This window comes from Cupressus sempervirens, chromosome 11 (assembly GCF_028749045.1).
Source record: "Cupressus sempervirens isolate cs-2001-9-10 chromosome 11, ASM2874904v1, whole genome shotgun sequence".
Lineage (NCBI taxonomy): Eukaryota > Viridiplantae > Streptophyta > Pinopsida > Cupressales > Cupressaceae > Cupressus > Cupressus sempervirens.
This window is the reverse complement of record NC_143128.1, coordinates 833539703-833561712: the sequence shown is the minus strand read 5'-3', so window position 1 is coordinate 833561712 and position 22010 is coordinate 833539703. Positions and strand designations below refer to the sequence as shown.

The window sequence follows — 22010 nt, the reverse complement described above, 5'->3', positions numbered from 1 at the left end:
TCATGGGTCATAAACTCACTAATACCATACCTCAATCTCCCATTTTTTACAACATAACCATACTGGTACTTGAACCAATATATCTCCTGCACCAGTATCAATACCAATGTGGATATTCTAGCAACCTTGCTTTAGGTAACAAAAACAGTGTGTTTTTCACAATGTTCATGGATATTTCACTTTCGGTTTACTAAATTACACCTAATTCTAAGTAATGCTTATATGAGGGGAGGAATGGTGAAGATAACAGCTAGCTAGATTCATGAACTGAGACTAGCAAAATTTAGTGAATAATAGCACATTCAGCAAATTGATGAATGTTTGTACTCAAAAAGTTGAAGACATTCCAGAAGCTAATACAAAGGTCCAGTGGCTTACAACTTGGCATGACTAGAAATCCATGCACATGATTTCTAGATGTATGTTGGATGACTAGAAATATTTCACGGTGCTATTTGCAAACCATGAGAACCAAGATGAAATAATTCAAAGTGACTATGATTCGGAGTCTAGAGTGCTTCTAGAAAGTTGTTCAACTAGACACAGGTTTTCAAAAATGGCATCAATCAGTATTCGTCCTTTTAACTTTTTCTTTAATTCTAAAACATTACTTTGTTCACCAATACTAATGATATGTCATGCTAAAGTTTGTGTCAAATAGAATCTAGAAAGTGATATTTCTAAGCTCAAATTTTAGATTTCGCAAACAAACTGTGGATTACAAAAACATCACGTTAACATGGCAGACACCTAGTGAACTTGTGTCCACCCATTTGCAAAATTGGTAAACAAGTCACTGGGTAGATGACTCTTAAAATTTGAAAGGTATTTCTTGTTCATTTCACTTTTCAAGAATTGGTCTTATGTACCCAAACTCCCGAGAAATATGAAGGCGGCCATATCCATCAAGTTGGAGTGTTGTGCAAGGGTCAACCTTATGTACATCTTGCAGCAAATGATTTCCACAACATTGTGAAACTAAAGCAAAGCTTTTAGAATAAAATAATTGATTGAATTTCGTTCAAGCTCTTGCTACTTGTTGAGGAAATATGTAGGATGCACAGCGACCATTCTTTATTGTAGTTGGCTGTAACTGAATGTTACATAGTGGAGATGAGGGGCATGTACGTATCCTTCTGGGAAATTCCCCTGTTAAGTGTTTAACCAATCATAATTTATATTAGTCTATGCCTCACTATTAGTTAATGTTTTCACATTCTTCATGCTTGGTGATGATAAATGAGTGCAAACATTATGACTGCGATGCAAGGGACCTCGCTAACACACCCAAAACACATGATTTATTACATTTTATGAGGGTTACTCCACCCATGATTCATGCATAGCATAACAAAAATTCATAGAAATTGCAATAATAGAAATAACTAATTTCTAATTACTTCAATATAAAGAAACACTAATTTTCAGAAATTGCAATGCTTAGCCTCATGGGCTTCACTAATCTTGCAAGCAAAACTATAACTCAACTCTCAAATGAATGACAACTCTCCTAGACTTCAAACTATCACTCCACTTTAAAATATCCACACCAATCTAGACGATCCAATCAACCTTGGATCAACTCTCAATTATCCACTCAACTCTAAATGATGATCCAATCAACCTTGGATCAACTCTCAATTATCCACTCAACTCTAAATGACGAAACAACTAGCCCAAGCCTCCTTATTATAGCATTATTGTGCCTCTTCGGAATCTCACTCCCTCTCTTGATAAACAATGCATAGTCATAAAGAAAAGCAATGCATAGCCAATAGACAACCTTTCAACTTCCCCAAGAGGGCTCCACAAAGGTCTCTTTTTAATTTTCCAAAATGGGTGCCTATAAAGGTGTTCTTTTCCCATTTATTATGTAACCATTAAGTAAATAAGAGTACATGACTCTTCCACTTGCTCCTAAATAAAGAAGGGTATTACTAGTCTTATGATTTTAACATTATAAAGGATAGAAAACGACGTCCCTCCTTGAAAATTACAATTTGAATTCAGCATAGACCACAACTATTGCAAAATTCCAACCTCCTATGTCTTCTGGGGCACTTTCCCAAATAGATAGAGACCTAGATATGCTCACATTTATCTTTTACCCACCTAAGCATAATAGCAAATTGAACTAACAATGTTTTTGGGAGATGCAGAACTTCCCTACACCCCTAGATCCTCCTGCATCAAACATTTGGGCTAGGAGAATGATGTACGTAGTCTCACAAAATGGAGGTTGACAGTAGAGCCACCCTTTCCAATTGCCAACAATCTTCAACAAACTAGGAACTTCTAACTAGTTCTTCTTTCTCCTCCTTCAACGCCCAACAAGAACAAGCATCCTCCTTCTCCGACAACTCTGCACTTCTCTTGTCTTCCTTGATGTGATATTAGCTCCACGATAACCCAACCTCCTCCATCATGTCTAGTTTGCAACCCTCTTCCTTAATGTGGAACTTGTTCTATTGTAACCCGACCTCCTCTAAATGTTGCTTCAGTCGGCATTATGATAATAGCCCCACCAGAACACAACATCCTCCACAATGTCTAGTCTACAACCCTCTTCCTCAATGTCGAATTTATTCCACTATAATCGAAACTCCTCCAAATGTCACTCCAGTCAGCATCCCTCCTCATTTCAACATTTAAAATTCCTATTCTTTTCTTTCTATGATTTAACCAACCTAAGTTTGGTGCCCTCTACCAAATGCATTTTGTAACCTCCTCCACACTCAAAATCTCAAGATACACCTCTCAAGCATACTCTTTATTTACAAACAACCTCTTTATGCTTGGCTGCTCCACACTCTCCATCCTTCTCATGGGATTGTCAAAGCGCACTTTTGAGATTGGCATTGGTGCAGAAACTTGTACTTCTATGATTGCACACCACTGAAGATTATTTTGTTGCTATGATTGAGGGACATGAGAACAAAGGAATCAGCATCGGTTTTTTATGGTTCTCTCTTCTAAGCATTGAAATCATGAGCCACAATTTGGTGGCATCTTTGTGTCATTCTTTCAATCATCACATTCTCTGACCATGCATTGAGTGTCAAGTCTCAAGGTTTATGAAGATCCGTGATAACTGTGTTGATAATGCATGGAGGCAAAAATATATATCTTTTTCTGCACATTATTTTGTCATACCTGGGTTCGTTCTACTGCCATCGTCAAGCAACATTTGTGATCAAGAGTTAAGCAAAGATAATGGACCTATGAAAGGAATTTTATCATCTTCAATAGAGTGGCATAGATTAGTGTGCTAGATTGCTTCATAGTCGTGGCATCTATCACCAAGATCTCAAGCTTGAGAATTTGCTACTTGATGACACCAACAAACTTAAGTTCTTCACAATGTTTGAGTAGTTTTGGTGGATGGCTTGCTCCATATTACCTATGGGACTCTATCTTCTTTTTAGCACCTAAGGTCGTCCTTAAAAAGGGCCACTGAACCAACTCAACCTATTTGAAAAGGTATAATCACCATTATTGGCTACATTGATAATGATGTTGAAGAATATAGATTTCCGATTAAGATATAGCTTTTTAGTAATTTCATAATTGAAAAGGTATAATCACCATTATTGGCTACATTGATAATGATGTTGAAGAATATAGATTGTCATTATTAATTATTATTATTTACGTATGACAAAAATCAATAGTGTCAGAAAAATGTCTCAATTGTATAACGAGCATAGTTGGTACACTCTTTATAAAGAGTTAAAATCAAGTAGGGACTGGGGAGGATATATTCATTCCTCACAACTCGTGGAATATGCTTCAAAAGACAAATGTGTTAAATAAGTAGCAAATCCACTAGAGGACAAAATGGCACAAGAGGCAAGAGGACATTTAGCGACCTCTTGCCAATCAGTAGCAATGGGGCCTTGCAATTTCATTAGTGACAAAATAATTTGTGCCAAAATGACTAAAGCCAGGATCAGCGACCAGGTGGCAGCACCAACCATTTCATATCATCCATGATAAAAGTGGGAATGGTTATAATGGTGGTTGCATACACAACGACGAGGGCTTGGTGTTCTCAAACTTTGTAATTGTTGTTAGATGTGTATGTCCCAATTCACAAGATGGTGTAAGAGATTAAAAGTGTTTGTCCTCAATCACTAGAGTTGGTGATCACAATTGTATATCCCCAATGATAATTGATGTAAGCAGTGTGTTCATGTTCATGTTCATGACCTTGATTTTGAACAGATGTGTTTCTCCCTATCCAAACATGATGTAATATCAAGTGGATCAATGTGTTAGTCCCTATCCTCAATTCCATCGGATATCTGTGTTTGTCCCTATCCTTGGATGAATGTATAGTGAGCATAATGAGACTAATTCCACTACTATTTATCATGACTAAAAAGTGAATATCCCTACTCATACCCTAGCATGAACTACTCAATGTGTTCAAGTATTAATGGTCTACTTGTCCCCATTTAAAGAATGATGCAATATGGAGGTTGTTAGGAATATTGCATCATTTGAATAATTGAATGATAAAATTAATGTGAGTTATAATAAAAACTTACTTGGCTATTTTAGATTTAAAAGTAATTAGTTGGGATAGTATTACGAGTTGTTTTAACTTTTAAGTTGTTAAAACAACTAATATACAGAGAGAGATTTGCTTCTAGTAAAATATTATATGGAAATCCTATAAATATGTAACCTATATTGAATGAGATAAGAAGCACATATCATCGTCCTTTTAATTATTGTTGTTTGTGATTGTCTCTACCCATATTTTTAATAAAGCAAGGCATAATACTGCGATGAAACTTCAACAAGATTTCAACCAAATAGTAGGTTGAACAACCACTACAGAAGATTATGACATACACTTGTAGGAATACAAAAAAAGACATCTGACGGCTTAGCGGCACATGCACATAAAAGTGAAAGCTCCCTATTTCAACAAAATCTGTTGTAACATTAGAAAAGTCCATAGAGCAAAACAAATCTAAAGTGGGCCTTCGAACTTTTCAAAAAAAGAGATGGCAAAGAGAGAAGGGTACCCTCTTGTTTCTTTTCTTAAATGCACAGTTTCATGCCATAAAATTGAAACTACGTAAATGATATTTTGTAGTTGCTCCCTCCCCCGTGCTTGCATGTGTACCCTTCACATCTGATACCCAAATATCACAAACTACTACCTAGCAAATAGGATATAGATTGCTCAAATTGTCAGCTTCTTAAAGATTCATACTTTCAAACTACACAAGAAATTTTACACTTTTTTCTAAGTTAGCAATTCGAATGCGGATCCGGAAGCAGATGCAGGAAGCAAGTGCGCGATTTTTTTGGGGGTGTGTGTGTGTGTGTATCCAAATATCACAAACTACTACCTAGCACATAGGATATAAGTTGCTCAAATTGTTAGCTTCTTAAAGATTCATGATTTCATACTACACGGAAAATTTAACACTTTTTTCTTAGTTCCTGATTTGGATGCGGATGCGGGAAGTGGGTACAGGATTTTTTTTGGGGGAAATGTGGACGATGTGTACATGTGTGTGTGTGTGTGTGTGTAAGGAAATTGTTGACTTCCATCTCTGAATTTGGAATGTTATTTACACTTCCGGCTGGCATACAACCTGTGGTACTGGAAAGATTCAGATTGTGAAGGGAAAACGGTATTGATTGTTACTGTGTGCGACTTATTACAGCATTTGATGTTGTGAATCCTGTCTGTGAGCACCAAGATTATTTGCAGCTAGACACATTTTTATCTGCAATACTGTGAATATTCAACCTGCAAATTTAGGCACCGAATTGTTTGTTCAAATTGTGTGATTTGGCTCTGAGTTGGGCACCCAGAATCTTGCCCTAGGCATCAATCTTCCTGTGACAAAGTAGTGTATAATTATCTGGTACACCATCTTCTCCTGCAATTGATACACCCGTATTATGTGATTGAGCGATATAGTTTTAGACACCTGACTTCCCAGTGCTTGGGCTTGTTTTGGCGCCTAGTTTGGACAACATTCTAATGCCCTGGTCTTCTGCGATTGACACTACATCATCAAGGGTTCAAGAACTCCATCAAGTTGTATTTAATAACTATCAAATTAGCGTTTGGATTAGCAAACTGGGCTATGCCTATGTATGGCAAACAGGCAACTTCATCTGCATATTGCTGTCTGGGAATTACTGACTTCAGCAGATTACATTTTGAAAAAATTTGCACAGAAATTTGAAGCCTGCGGATGGCCTCCGGGATGCATCCACAGGACTTCCAGTCTCATCCAACATCTGCACGCACCAGCTTCCACATCTACCATATGTCAGGATGAATTGGTAACTTAGCATTTTTTCTGTTTTATTTTGATACTCGAACCAGAGAAGCAAAAACCTGTGAAAAAAAACCCAACTAATGCATGAAAAACTTTTTGACCCATTTTTCCATAGTTTTGTATTTAAATTGAGTTAAAATCATGTTAAAACCCATAAAAATAGCAAAAAGGTGAAAATTTTGTTGCAAAACCCTAAAAAAACTCAAAATTTGCAGAATCACTCAGACATGGAGTCAATTCTAGGATGGAAAAAAGTCAGTGTGGAACCAGTGTGGCAAGAATTTGTTATTTTACCACTTAGTTTTCTTTCCAACCTCTCAAAAACCCTAAACAACGAAGCGAGAGGAGCAATGGCCATCATCAACCAGATTTGAAAGGGCCTCATTGTCCTAAATCAGGAGGGGGCATGTGAGATCGTGTTGAAGCAGCCGAAATCATGGCTTCGATATGACCCGAGCTCTCTGCATTCCCCAGCTCTTGAATTTTGATGCAAGCAAGTATATAATTAGCATTAGACACTGATTTTAAAAATAAAACTATTTTGCACTATTATAGACAGCACTTTGATGGGGAAAGAGCATGTTAAATCTATAACTTGTTAAAACATACTGATTTGATAACAGATCGATCAGATCAGATATTGCATAAGTAAAGGTTTAAGTCTTTGCATTATTTCCTTTGCAAGATTGGCGTCTATCCTTAGAGGTTTAGTTTAATACTAATCTAACACCATTGTTTCGTTTGTGATTAATATCTAATTATTCCTAGAAAGTCGCTGACTTCTAGAGGTTAAGCAAATGATTTTTTTGGAAGAGACATGTAAGGACATGTCTCTTAATCCCTATACTTATAGAGGGTAAGGATGAAGTCTAAGAGCACACAAGATCAATACAAGTCTGCTCCTTAGTCATTACTGCCCTCATACAAATTGCAGAAGTAAAAGACAGAATTCTGATTTACATTTCTAATCCAGTTAAAGGCAATAACCTAAAGTTACTCACAGCAAGTTATGAGAAGATAGAGAAGGTAGAAATAAATCTATATTCAGTCCAAAGAATATGCAGAAACTTTACATGGTATCAGAGCTCTAGTAGTCGAACCTAGGCTTTGCAAAATTCAGTAATTAGACTTTATATATATCTAGCAACTATCTCCTATCTTCAATGGCATACACAATCAGACCCGAGGACAGGTTTGATGGGAAAGAACACTTTGATGCCTGGAAATTCAGAATCATGATGACTTTTGAAGAGAATGTTGTAAAACAATTTGTTGATAGAGCATCCAAACAACCTCCAGTTCAACCTCATAAATCTATCTGGAGCAGAGGAAATAGAAAAGTCATTCAAATCATATTAGATGGAGTAAAAAATGATATCGTAACCATGCTTACAAAACATCAAACTATATTTGATATGATGAATGCATTACGAAATGCATATGAGGTCAACAATGCAACTAGGGTTCTCGCACTGAAAAGGAAACTATATCATATTCAGATAAAGAAAGGAGAATAAATAAATTCTTACTTCCTAAGGGTTGCAAGCATTAGAGATGAACTATCAAGTATAGGAACCATTATTAGTGACATAGAATTAACACTAATGGCTATAGATGGATTACCAGATTCATGGGAGACTTTTTCACAAAGAATAAGTGCCAGAGATAAGCTTCCTGACTTCAACAGACTTAAGAATGATTATCTTCAAAAAGAATCCAGAAAATTGAAAAAAGGAGGGAAACTGAAAACAAAAGATGAAGAACTTCATGTTCTTAATACAAACTCTTATAAGGGCAAGAAGAAAAGGGGAAATCAAAAGAATGGAAAACCCAAGAAAGATCTATCGAAAATAAAGTGTTTCAAATGTGAAAAGTTTGGACACTACAGATCTAATTGTCCTGAAAATTCTAAACAACAAGCAAACTGTACAAATGTTACTAGGGAAGAAGATACCTATGATCCTAAGAATATTGTACTTTTCACTATCAAATAAAATTTCAAGTAAAGCATGGGTAATTGATAGTGGATCTTTTAGAGATATAACGGGACACAAAGAAACACTAGACTCTTTATCAAAAAAGGTTAACGGTGAAGTTACCATTGGTGATAATTCAGCACATTCCGTTGACGGTATTGAAAATTGCACATTGAAACTAAAATCAGGAAATTCTCTTCTTCTCAAAGGTGTACTCTATGTACCAGGAATTAAAAGAAATCTAATCTCAATTACAACACTTGAAGATGATGGGCATATTGTTGCATACGTGGACGGCAAAGTATTAACTTGGGCAAAGAACTCCTCAATCAAGAAAGCAAAGTGGACTGGTCAGAGAAAAGGATATTTGTATGAATTGAATATAGAATCTAGTCGACCTATTCAAGCCTTAATTCATGAAGCTGCACACATAAATGAAATATGGCACAGAAGATTAGGGCATCTAAATTTCAAAACCTTATCAACTATGGAGATGATGGTTACTGGGTTACCTGAACTAAATAAAAACCGCTCAAGCATATGCAAAGGGTGCGCTCTAGGTAAGAACACCAGAAGTCCATTTCATGATAGCACTAGAAAAACAGATAATGTTTTAGAATTAATTCATTCAGATTTATGTTGACCTGTGTCTGTTTCTTCTCTTAGAATTTTGGTATTATATTTTGTTTATAGATGATTTCTCTAGGAAAACATGGATTTACTTCTTAAAATGCAAAGAATTAGAAGAAATCCTAAAGAGATTTAAAGAATTTAAAACATTAACTGAAAACTTTTCAAGACATAAAATTAAAACCCTCAGAATTGATAACAGAGGGGAATATACCTCAAACTTGTTTAATAGGTTTTGTAAAGAATCAAGGATTAAGAGGGAGTACATCGTTCCTTATAATCCAGAACAAAACGGGGTTGCAAAAAGAAACAATAGAACAATTATAGAAGCCGCTAGAGCTATGATTTCTGATCAAAATCTAGAATATTATCTTTGAGCAGAAGCCTCTTGTACTGCTGTCTATATTCAAAACAGAAGCCCTCACTCTTACCTTAGAGATAATACTCCTGAAGAAGTATTTACTAATGCTAAACCCAATATAAGTCCTCTTAGGATTTTTGGGTGCCCCGTATATATCCATGTTCCAAAAGAAAAGATAACCAAGTTGAAACCCTCTAGGAGGAAAGGTATTTTTGTAGGGTATAACGAAACATCTAAGGCATATAGGATTTTCATACCTGGACAGAAAAGTATTGAACAGAAAAGTATTGAACTTAGTAGGGATGTAATTTTAGAAGAAGATCTAGCATTCAAAAGAGCCCTAAGTTCTAAAGAACCTTCTCATTTATCTAGTTCTGAAAGAAATAGTGAGTCTGGGTCCCAGAGGGAAAACTTAAAAGAAATTGAAGATGAAATTCAAACTCTGAATCTTGACGAAACTCAAAATTCAAAGAAAAGACCACTTTGGGCCATTAAAACAGTCCAAGCAGCTCAATACTTTGTTGCACCTTTCGGAACAGTCAGAAAAAGCAAAAGACCTAAAAGATTCTCTAGTTATACAGCAAACATGAGTGATTTATCCAAAACAAAACCAACCAATCCTTCTGATGCTATTAAACATATAGCTTGGAAAGAAGCTATGAAAGAAGAATATCAATCTATTAGGAAGAATGATGTTTGAGAAATTGTTCCAAGATCTAAAGGAAAATCTGTTGTTTCTTCCAAGTGGATATTTAAAATAAAGCATACTACTGACATTAGCATTGAGAAGTATAAAGCTAGATTTGTAGCCAAAGTATTTTTTTCAAAAAGAAGGGATTGATTATGAAGAAACCTTTGCTCCTGTTGCCAGATATACCTCCGTAAAAACAGTCTTAGCAATTGCAACATCGAAAGGATGGAAAGTACATCAGATGGATGTAAAAAAAGCATTCCTAAATGGAAAGATTACAGAGGAAGTAGATCTGGAGCAACCTGAAGGATTTGAAACTCATGATCCTAACGTTTTATTTGCAGGCTCAAGAAAGCTCTCTATGGGCTTAAACTGGCTCCAAGGGCTTGGTATAAAAGAATTGATAAGTATCTCACCGACTTAGGATTCTCCAAGAATGAAGCCAATCCAAATTTATATTATAAAAGAGATAAAGATGATATGGTAATTATGATAATGCATGCTGATGATTTATTAATAACAGGTGATGATCATCTTATAGATCAATGCAAGAAAGATCTAATTAGAGAATTCAAGATGAAAGACTTGGGACTCCTTCATTACTTCCTAGGGTTGGAACTACGGCAGAATTCTGACAATATCATACTTAATCAAGAGAAGTATACATCAGACATTTTGAAGAGATTTGGAATGTGGAATTGCAAATCTATGTCTTCTCCAATGGAGACTATTTTACATAAACTTAAAGAAGCAGTTGCAGAATCACCTTCCATAGATTCTATTCTCTACAAACAAATGACTGGGTCCCTTATGTACTTAGTAAATACAAGACCTGATATTTGCTATGTTGTTAATGCCATAAGCCAGTTTATGTGTGAGCCAAAGAAGATTCACCTAGTTGCAGTTAAACACATTATGAGATACTTACAAGGCACTCTTAATTTTGGACTCAAATACGAGAAGGTTGGCTTAGATTTAAATAGATTCACTAACTTAGATTGGAGTGGAAGTGTTAAAGACAGGAAAAGTACTTCAAGATGTTGTTTTAGTTTAGGATCAACAATGATATCTTGGATATGCAGAAAGCAGTCTTCAGTAGCTCAAAGCTCCACAGAAGCCGAATACGTTGCAGCCGCAATGGCCTCTTGAGAAGCAGTCTAGCTAAGGAAGTTACTTATGGAATTATTTGGACAAGCCATGAATCCTACGGTTATTCATTGTGATAATCAGAGTTCCATCAAGCTTTCAGTGAATCTAGTTTTTCATGACAGGTCCAAGCATATTGAAATTCCTTACCATTATGTAAGAGATAGGTAGATAGGAATTCTATAAAATTAGAATACATTTGCATTGCAAATCAGACAGCAAACATTCTCACCAAACCTCTATCTAGAGTAAAGATAGACCACTCCAGGAGAAGACTTCGTATGGTTGAATTTTAATCCATTTGTACTCTTCAAATTATTAATAAAATAATTTTATTTGTTAGGCTATTGACTGTTATGGGCTCCACCATTTGTATTCATTATTTAAGAGGTGACGATCTCTGAGATAATGAACACTTGTATAAAAGACATTATGAGAGATGATGATCTCTTAGATAATGTGCTAAATAGTAGAGTTCTACTGTAAGCTCTAGATGAGTTCAAGATCATATTGTGATGTAGACATTGCTATGTCTACGAGTCACAATTTGGATAAAGGAAGAATTTGGTATTCTCCGAATTATCCTGTATTCTGGAAGGTTTTAAACTTAGGATCATGTTGTGATATAGAAATACCACTATCTATGAGTCACAACTTGGATAAATGAAGAAATTAAATTACTCTTCAGATTTATCTTATACATTGTATTCGTTGCAATACTGTTATCACTTGTAGCAGTGATTTGTCATACTATAGGTTTAGTAATATGACATTGTATCATGCGTTCTATGATACCACATGCTAAGGAGATTCAGATAGATATAGAGTATCAATTCTTGCTTGGTCATCTTTATTGATGTTGCTAGATATGATATCTCTCAGTATGATTATCAAGTTAAGAGGGAGTGTTAAATCTGTAACTTGTTAAAACATACTGATTTGACAACAGATCGATCAGATCTGATATAACATGATAAGTAAAGGTTTAAGTCTTTGCATTATTTCCTTTGCAAGATCAGCGTCTATCCTTAGAGGTTTAGTTTAATACTAATCTAACACCATTGTTTAGTTTGTGATTAATATCTAATTATTCCTAGAAAGTCACTGACTTCTAGAGGTTAAGCAAATGTTTTTTTTTGGAAGAGACATAAGGACATGTCTCTTAATCCCTATACTTATAGAGGGTAAGGATGAAATCTAAGAGCATACAAGATCAATACAAGTCTGCTCCTTAGTCATTACTGCCCTCATACAAATTGCAGAAGTAAAAGACAGAATTCTGATTTATATTTCTAATCCAGTTAAAGGCAATAATCTAAACTTACTCACAGCAAGTTATAAGAAGATAGAGAAGGTAGAAATAAATCTATATTCAGTCCAAAGAATATGCAGAAACTTTACAGAGCAAACCCCTATACTTCATATTTAATATTATGTAGTTTTCAATTTTTAGATTATTGTTGACTATTAATATATATTAGTAGTTATATAATAGATTATAAATTAGAGATATGATAATTTACAATGTATATATTTAGTATTTAATATATATAATTAGTATATTAGGCTTTCAATTTATAATTATAATATTTAATTTTATTACTAACATTTGTCTCCACCTAAAATAGTAGTTGCAAGCTAGGCATTGCCAAAAGCAGTGGCATGCTAGTCTTCTACTTCAACTAAACAAGCGCCTTTTTTGAATTCTACTCCATATAAAGGTTTCTGATTTAACGCTTGCCATTATGGAATATAGAGCATTGCAATTGTGGAATACAATCACATAAGATTTCTCAAATATTGAACTACCCCTACAAAACCCCTTGCCTCAATCACAATGTCAGTCTTGGATCACTAAAAAAAAAATGGCTTCCACTTTTACTAAATTCCTGACAGTAGCTAGATCACTATCAAATAAATTTAGATCATAAACTTAGCTAATATTTGATCTCAGACTTAGACAACTATCTGGTCATTGCCCTCTTAAAAAGTCTGATAAATGTTGATCTCAGTTACTTCATAGGCACCTAACATTTGATCTTAGACTTAGAAAACTGTTTGGTGAATACCCTCTTACAAAGTCTCATACATGTTGATCTCAGTCACTTCATTGACTTGGTTAATATTTAATCTCAGATTTAGACAATTATTTGGTGAGTGCCCTCTTAAAACATTAACTGAACAGTTGCCTATGTAACGGGCAATATGAATATAGAACAAGAAGAATACATTTCCTAGAATGCATGGGTTGAACTCTATTTTATTTGCTCTCTATATCTCTATGCTATGGAATGACCTTAAATTCAAAAAAAAGTTTTTATCACTTTTCGTACAATTTTCAAAAATCCATTTTTTTTCCCTTATTTTCTCAAAATAATCTTATACTTTTGGTTTGCCAATTTTTTCACTAAAAGATAATTGGTGCATTTAAAGATTCTTATTTTGTTATCAATGAACCCCTATTAGAAATATAGAGTTTTCTGTATGCCTGTTATTATTCACGAGAACCAAAAGTCTTGTAACACTGTTTGGTTTGTTCCAAGAAGTCCCTGTGAAGGCAGACTGAGACATCTTGTTACAACCAAAAACAGCCAGGCATGCTAAAGCAATTTGAAACTCATATTCATGCAGATAGCCTTTTCTAAATATCGCACTTGCCATCCACATCCGCATCAACATTAACAATTTTTAATCAGGGATAAAAATAGATGCAATGCAAGTGAAACATACTCCACTTAGAATTATATGAGCGACAAAAAAAAGGCCTGTATTATTGACTGTGGTTTCCAAAAGAACAACACTACTCAAATCTGATGAGTTCCACATTGATACAAGTTTGATGTTACCAAACAATTAGCTGAAAGAAAATTTCTACAGAATGATACCAAACAAGTTTGATCTAAGGGAAAACACGTAAGCCTCAAAATAGTTAAAATAGAAACGTTCATCTCAGAAGACTCACATACAAAATGCTTTAGTTCTTCACAACAGGGTGGGACTTAAGTTCCAGACACAAGGACATGAAACGATTTTTTTCTAAGGCCCTTACCTAACTTGTCTAGCTTGCAAATAATGAAGCTTTAATCCTAACCAATTCTCGAACATATTTTTTAAATTAGTTTTGCAAAATCGAACTGGATACTCATTCACATTTCGATGTTTTTGGGTACACTAGAGATGTAACTTTTAAAAATATATAGCTCATTTGAACTCTAAGTCAGAGTGAACCATTATATGCCATTATTATTTTTTATTTAGTAAAGAGAACTCAACCCATAAGTGGAGTAAATAACCCTTATGCAATTCAAGTTCTGCAATTGCAAGCTCTATGGCAAACCCACTGCTTAATCATTATTTTCTCGAGTCCCACACCCCTCATATAGTTCTAGAAACTTAGCATTCCTCTCCAGCCATCCTTAAACATCCCTATAACAGCATTATTTCATTCCCATAATTGGGCAAAGCACAGAGAAGAACTAAAGATAGAATTATTATCTTCTTGTAAGATTAAATTATAATCTATGCATTAGGTCCAACATTATTGTATATCTTCAAATCAAAGGCTCTTAAAGTATTTGGGAAGAATTAGTTAAATGAATCACAAGATGAAGTGCATATTGACCATGAACAACAAACATTCTTTTTTCAAAAATGTGAAGCATGATATCTTAGAGACTCAAAAAACAACTACTGAAACCAGACATCCAAATCAATGATCATGCAAAAATCTAAAACTTGATTTCTATGTAACCCACTTCACTGTTTGTGAACCTCAAAAGTGAGGAAGATGATTGTCCAACAGATGCAAAGAAATCTCATAATGAATCCAATGCAGAACCTTTAGTTCTATTGATGTCAATGACAAACCAAAGTTTGATTTCAATAGCTTAGTATTGTATGAGTCACTAATACAATCTCGATCATATGTGTGTGTGATAGTCCAGAGATAAAGAAAGATGAATATAGATGCATCTGTGTGTGACCTTGTCCACATGTGTGTGCATACACGTACATGCTAGAGCAGCATTCTATTTAATCCCATCCACAACATGAGAATATTAATTGAAACTCTAGAAAATGCCAAGTTTTATGGCAGCTATCAGAAATTAAACAAGATTCTATTAAATTAAAAGCTTTACCAAGAATGATGGCTTGTATTTAAGCACTCTGTAATGAGTGCACATGGCAATGCAGTAATGGTAGTAAAAATAATTGATTAAATCATAAATAAAAACAGCATAAGCACAATAATGAAAGGGCAAATAAGAATATATGATTCACAACTTTTTGGATTTTGAATGTAAAGTCGCTTACAAATTGGTTATGTCAAACGTAGTTTTACATTATAGAAGAAAACGAAGGAGATGAATACAAGATATTAAAACAGTTCTTATTCAATCGTACATTCTTCATTCCTCCGTTACCAGAATTTGTTAACAATGCACACAAGTTTTGCTGACAATTGAAGAAGTGGGTTTTGCCTTACTAAGGATGCATCAAACATCTGCCAAAGACATTTGAATCCTTACAGATTATAGAACCTGCTACACTAGCCATACCATCAAGTTCGTTCAATCTCTATAGTAACTAAATCAATTCTATTAAAAAAAATTAAAATCCACAATTTACGTAATTTCAAAATGTCAAAGGATTAAAATAGAAATGCGTCAACATGAAATAGCTACAATATCGCCCAATAGATCAACCAATACATACCATTCAGATTCAATCGTTAAAAAGTTATAAATAGGCAGCATAACTCGCGCAATTTGAGATAAATTTTAATAATGTCGCAATAATTCTGGACCCACAAAGCAGCGGGATCTCTACGGGAAGAAACAGGCTATGTACCCCATATAAAGCATCCATCCCGAGTATCAACAATGTCAAATCAGACACCGGTTTCCGTACAATAACACAAACAATTTTCACAAAAATTCGTCAATAATTTCCAAAAGACACGATTTTGAATACCTTAAAAATGACACCAAACCCTATATACTCTAACAAAAGCATATTGATCGATTCTACCGGTCCAAAAGCTGATATTAAAAAAACCAAATAAGTACAGTTCGTGTAATTTCAGGACCCCTGCGGCTGCCCTCGTTTGGACCAGTGCAAAGCAACAATTCTTCAAATCGCGGACGAGATCCCAGTTGCTTTGAAATAAATTGTAAACATTGTTCAGTAATGAAAATGTATATATTTTTCAAATTGTGTAGTAGAATTGAATTTGCAAACCCTTTTATTTCTGCGATTTTGAATCATAATTTACTGCTCTTCTTTTTCCAAAATAAAAATGAAAGTTCTAGGCGCATAATCGAAAAAGAATCAGCAATAACACAAAAAAATTGTCCTCTGTAAAAGATTTAGTGAGTAAATACAATTCGGCATGAGAAAACGAAAACGAGCTCACCGCTTTCAATTTACACCAAATTGGGCCGTTTTTGGATGCGTTAAGATGCTCGCGATCAGGTCCTGACGACTGAGAGTTCGTAAAGACGTTTCGACTCAAAAACGTTAGAATCTGTACATGAATTGAATAGAAGTGCAATGGCTTGACGGAAGGGGGAGACAAATATTGCGAAGGGCAGGGAAACGACATGTAAAACAAATGTTATAAATAAACTTAACGCGGTTTCATTCGTTTTTCACGTCCGCAAGCAAAAGAAGTCAAATAAAACGCAAGAGGAGACGCATTCTTGGGTCAGAACGTTGGGTTGGTTGAAATTATCTATGACCAAAGGTTTTATGGCGCATATGTTCTATTATTCCTATAACTCTGTAAATCTCGTGTACAACCTTGCGGCCATTAAATTTTGCATTTGATGTTGAATGAAGATGTATTGACGAGAGAATATTGCACAAAGGTGGGGATTATCCGTAGATTGCAGTTTGTCCCTCCTGATTTTGACTCTCTACGAGGGCACAATGTGGGCCTCACTTTGACACACACAAAGTTCATCCTTTGGATGCTCCATCTTTTCATGTCCTCTCTCCCTATTTTTTCCCTTTATTTCGGGCCGAGGGATATTAACATGCATCTTGCAAAATATTCTAGTATAGATGCATATTTTTAATACATATAAATTAAATACACAAGGAAATTGTATTATATAAAGATTTTGAGATCATTGGATGGCGAGAGATTGTTATGGAGAAGGCATCTAAAGACGTGTGTGTATGTATGTATGTATATATATACATATACACATACATACACGTACATATATACATACATATATATATAGATTCATCTGTATATATATGTATGTGTGCATATATATGTATGTATGTATATGTGTTTATATATATGTATCTATGTACACACACACACACACACACACACACACACACACACACACACACATATATATATATATATTTGTATATGTATGTATGTATATACGTATGTATATATATATGTATATATGTATATATGTATGTGTATATGTATGTGTGTATATGTGTATATGTATATATATGTATGTACACACACACACACACACACACATATAACATACATATATACATACATATGTGTGTGTGTATATGCATATATACATACATATGTGTGTGTGTGTATATAAAATCATGCATCTTTTTATGTTTAAAAAGAAGTGTGTTATTATTAATGCAATATGTTTTATGTGATAACTTTGTTTCTTTAAATAATTTTTTTTTACTTATATGTTATTTTTAGTTCCTACTTTATTTATAAGGAAAGGAACTAATGTTCCCAATTTCTTATGTGCATTTAATTTTTTTGGAACTCAAAAATATAAGATTAAGGTATAGGGTGGTTTTTTTAATTATAAATTCAATTTTTCTAAATGGATAATGACAATTTTCCTTGGGGTTAAAAAAATTGCTAACTCAAAAAAATATTTTTAAAAAATAAGGGAACTTTCTATTCATTTCTAGAAGCAACAAACATGGGTGCATTTTGGAAGTTGTCGTAGCAGAGCGGAACTAGCGGACGTTGTAGGCGGAAGTAGAGGCACCAACATTAGCTTTGTCACGAGCTTATTATCTTGGTGAGCCCCTATGCACTAAAACCAAATCCCTCTCAAAACTAAGCGAAGGTTGGAGTAATTTTTGAAAGATTTGATCAATACAAATCCACAAAGCCCTCGAATACCTACATGTAAGAAAAACCTGTCACAGAAGAAAAAGACGAGGAGGCAAGGGTTTTGGTCTGAAAATATGCAAATTGCATTCTCAAAAATGAATAATATGTAAGATTATTACAAATGATATATCCTTATAGTAGGAGATTGAAATCCGAAAAGGGTAACCTAAAAGGTAAATGTTATTTAATAATTACTAAATAATTATTAAATGTGCATGCAAAAGGTGCATACAGTGAAACCTTAAGAAGGGAATAAAGCGAATTTAATAAATTAAATTAAATTAACGCTTTACTCTAACACCCCCCTTAAGATGAGCAACAATGCAGCTACAAACAATGCAAAAAGAGCAAGGAAACTACAATGCAATGCTGAAAGCAAACTTGGGTTCTAGCAACAAGGCCTAATGAGGTACCCAATCACAACTAAATCTCTATAAAATGAAGAAATAGAGAAAACCTAGTGGAAAAAACTCTACTCCAAAAAGAGATAGCATGAAAAAGAAGGAAGAACTCATCACTAAGACCCTCCAAGGACAACTTCCGTCACCCCAAGCATAGAGCCTAGTTGAAGATACCGCAAGGATGCAAAAGGTTTAGTGAAGATGTCTGCAACCTGCTAAGCAGTAGGAATGTACTCCAAGGTCAAGGTGCCATCTTCAATGAGATGCTTGATGAAGTGCATGTGAAGCTCAATGTGCTTGGTTCATTGATGCTCAACCGAGTTGCATGAAATGTGTATAGCACTCTAATTGTCACACCATAGATAGGTGGGACTATTAGGAGAAAATCCTAACTCTGTCATCAACTGTTGAAGCCACAAAACCTCTTGACTAGCCAATACAGCTACTCTGTATTCTGCCTCTATAGATGATAATGCATGAGCATGTTGCTTCTTGTAAGACCATGTGATAGGACCATAACCAAGATAGAATACAAAACTAGAAGTAGACTTGTGATCATCAATATCACCAGCCCAATCTAAATCTATGTAACCAACAATGTGAGGATCCCCTAATGTGTAGTGAATGCAATAACATGTTGTACCTCTAATATACTTTAAGATACATTTGGAAGCTTGTCAATGACTCTCATGAGGATCTGTAATAACCCCATCAGGATGATTGCTTCCTTTTAACACCCAAAACTTAAACTTCAAGAGTTTGACATTTCGTCAAACAGTTAGCAATCAAGGTTGTTACGAACCAGAGATGAACTGATGTCAAATTCTATTCTGGTAGTCAGAGTTGTACCCTATGTAATTAATCATGAATACATAATTCACCAATAGACGTATCAAATGCAATATATATATATATATTCATACCTTCAATGTTCAGGGAGAACTTCTTATTACAATAATATGTGTCATTGTTTAAAAACCTGAACTTGTAAAAGAAAGAAAACCTGAGTTGGCCTGGGTGAAGCTTATGTTTTCATCCACATGAATGTCAACATCTTCTCTACGAAATATAGGATCATCACGAATAAGAAGATCCCCTGACTGACCACTTTCGAAATCTGTTCCTCACAACATCTCTCCATTATCGATCCCTTCCATTACATTCAAAGTAATCTTCTTCCGTGCTTTTACAACTCTATCTCCACGGCAAGTCTTGCAAAATTCCTTCACAATCAAACCACTTCTCCTGCATGTTGAGGACGTAGATTCCAACCGAAATGTATCCCGTTGCCTTCTAATCGTTCCAGATCCTTTACAATCTCTGCATGTCTGAGGTTTTGTTCCCGCTGGCACACCACTTCCAATGGGGATAATTTGGGCCTGCTAACTCCATACGGAGTACTGCTGTAGACTCCTTAAACTCCCTCATCCATTCATAATACCGTCGGCCTCGCTTGCTTAACAGTCTTCAACCTCGGTTTGATGCGAATGGGTTCCTCCTGTGGTGGGAGTGATTAACCCGTATGCAGATTATTATGCCTTCGGCTTGTGAGAGCTAACAAATGGAGTCAGATTCGGATTTGCCTCGCGGTCAAAGACAATGCAATTTATATCGCTGAGACAGTGGTTGATTACTGATGGATTTACTAATACTGGAGCGGGGGCTTGAAGTTGCACAGGTCTTTAGAGCTGCAGCGGAGGTTATTTCCCCTTCAATACCTACACCCACGACTTCCCTTTTCCTGCGAATTTCACGGATCCTCAAACAATGAAAGAAAACGCCTTATCGCTGTTACCTGCCATTTATATTATTCATGTCCTCTGTGTGTAGAAATACTGAGTCAGAATTCGGGAAACAAACCCCACAAATCTCCAATCCTGCGATAACTGCTAGGCCTCTAATGATGAAAATCTCTTGAGGAAAGACGCCCGACCTAGGTATCCAAATCCTGCTTGCTGGAGATAAATCGCTGCTTGCAATCTCCTTTAAAAATTCAAACCTTCTGACCCACGTGTTCAGTAATTGGTGAGTGTTTATAGATCTTGCTTGGATTGGTTAGAATGCTGACGAAATCTCCTTACTCTTCTGCCAACAGATTCTGGTAAAAATGATGAACTTAAAATCTTGCAAAAACTTCGAATATCAATTCTTGAAATGATCCTCCAAACTTGGCCTCAGGCCACAAATTCTGCCCTGATGAAATGACTGTAATGCCACTTCCAATCTGCAATAATTCAGATGATATTTCACACCCTCAAAATTGCGTACCAATTGAGAGCTATCGTTCTCAATGGCCAACTGTGACAATTGCGAAAACCCTAGGTTCCACAATGCACCTGTGATAGAATCACAATCTGAAAATCAAAGAGAGATAATCAACTGCTTGATTCGAATGGAGCCCCGGGGTGCCTATTTATTCTTTTCTCTCCATCTTCTCCAGAGACATCTAGAACATTTTCGATCTTATCTCTTAAGTGACTTTATTAAATATTTTATGATCCAAGTCACTTTATTAAATTAATTAAATATAAAGTTATCTTTTAATATTTATTTATTTGATAACTTTATAAGTAATTAACTTAATATCATTTATTTATTTAATTAAAATAATTAATTAGTCGTCCTTATAAAATATTCATTATTTTGGACAACCAGATTAATTAAATTAATTAAATCGAACTGTCACCAAAAATGGGGACATGACACTCCGCCCTTCCTGAAATTGCTTGTCCCCAAGCAATGGCTGAACCATGAACCAATCAGTCTGCCTGGATCCCAAATGTAAATCTGTGTATCATCCCAATCCGCACCATACTCTCGTGGAGAAAACATTATTACCAACAACTGAAAAACTGTACTCAATTCCCAAACAATTGACAATTCTGATGAAATCATCTGAAAACCATCTATAGATGTCGGTAGAAGAAACCATTCTGCAGAACTCAAGCCAACTGAAACATCAACTCTATCAAAACTCAAGCCCCTGTCAAAATGACACCTGCACCCAATTGCACTGTAGATATGACAACAGCCATAGGTACCTGAATTACTGCCATCAAATCCAATCTCTGAAAAACTGCTCCGGGTGTGTCGATGCTGCAGGCTGAGTAACTTGCTACTACCAATTTTATTTTCAAAAGATGGTGCCAATCTATCCCCTAATGGATGGTAAGAAACTGGAGCCAATCTACATCTGCGTGAAATAAAATCTTCTATCTCTGTGTCAAAAGAAAAATGATGAACGTACCCTACCGCATAACGATGATAAGAACCTCCAAACTCTGCTGTGGTCTCATCATCATTGAACTGGGAATCAACAGATGGCTCCAATTTTTGACTTTGAGTGATTTTAGGCTGGG

General features: G+C 35.2%; 1 protein-coding gene across 1 annotated transcript in view; it reads right to left on the bottom strand.

Moving 5' to 3' along the window:
* LOC149532145 (PH, RCC1 and FYVE domains-containing protein 1-like) overlaps nt 1-17074 on the bottom strand; it is a 56443-nt gene extending 39369 nt beyond the window's left edge. The window contains exon 1 of the mRNA XM_089811782.1: nt 16535-17074. The gene's annotated coding sequence lies outside the window, so the exon portion shown is untranslated. The remainder of the gene's footprint in view (nt 1-16534) is intronic.
* Between the last annotated feature and the right edge of the window lie 4936 nt (nt 17075-22010).